This window comes from Bison bison, unplaced genomic scaffold (genome assembly GCF_000754665.1).
Source record: "Bison bison bison isolate TAMUID 2011002044 unplaced genomic scaffold, Bison_UMD1.0 scf7180017864037, whole genome shotgun sequence".
Lineage (NCBI taxonomy): Eukaryota > Metazoa > Chordata > Mammalia > Artiodactyla > Bovidae > Bison > Bison bison.
In genome coordinates this window covers 6,524,709-6,525,472 of record NW_011494609.1, presented here as the reverse complement: position 1 = coordinate 6,525,472, position 764 = coordinate 6,524,709, and the positions used below count along the sequence as shown (strand labels likewise).

Here is a 764-nt window from a genome sequence, read left to right as displayed (position 1 = left end):
CACACCCGCAAAGGACGCCCGGTGTCCTGCCTGCCTCCACACGGCCCATCCAGGGCTTCCCCCACCTGAGTCCTTGGTGTGTTGGGGCTCAGCCTGTGGGGCGTGGACGACTGTCTCCAGGGACCAGGAAGCCTCTTCCCCTGGAGTGCTGAGGGCAGCCGCTGGGTCTTGGGGGGCCGCCCTTGGGACCCGGGTCCCAGGTGTCTTGGGAGTGTGGACACCTGGCCAATCAGTCAGCCATCTGTTGGGGTCTAAAGTCTCCCTGTTAACAGCACAGAAAGCTGGGGCATGGTGGGGTTTGACCTTGTCTTTGGGCACGCACCTGTGGAGGGTACAGGCTGGGCTCTCCACCCTGCCTCGCCACAGTGCCGTGGCGGGCCCGCCACCCTGAGGTCCGGACCAGGTCACCTCAGTTTCAGTGGCAGAGATGTCCCTAGAGGCACCTGACCAGGTCACCCATGGCTGTGCTGGGCTGCAGGGCCGAGGTGTGAGCTGGCCCTGGCGCCTCGGGAAGGTGACGTGGCTGGCTGGGCTTAGGGATGGGCACATAGAGGCAGCCCCCCCGTGGACTCGGGGCCCAGGGCCTTCTGCAGGAAGGGTGGGCCCACTGCAGACCCCCATCACCCCCGGGCCCGGCACCCCTGCTCCTGTGGGACCAAGCTGGCGAGGAGCTGCCGTGTGAGGTCTTGAGTGTGCAGTGTGCATTCCCCGCCTTAGACAGCAGCTCCTTGTCACAGTTGTGGCGAATGAGGGGCCTGTGGGCC

General features: G+C 66.1%; 1 protein-coding gene across 2 annotated transcripts in view; it reads left to right on the top strand.

Moving 5' to 3' along the window:
• Positions 1-764, top strand: part of FAM207A (family with sequence similarity 207, member A) — a 24,855-nt gene that overhangs the window by 23,397 nt on the left and 694 nt on the right. The window lies entirely within an intron of this gene.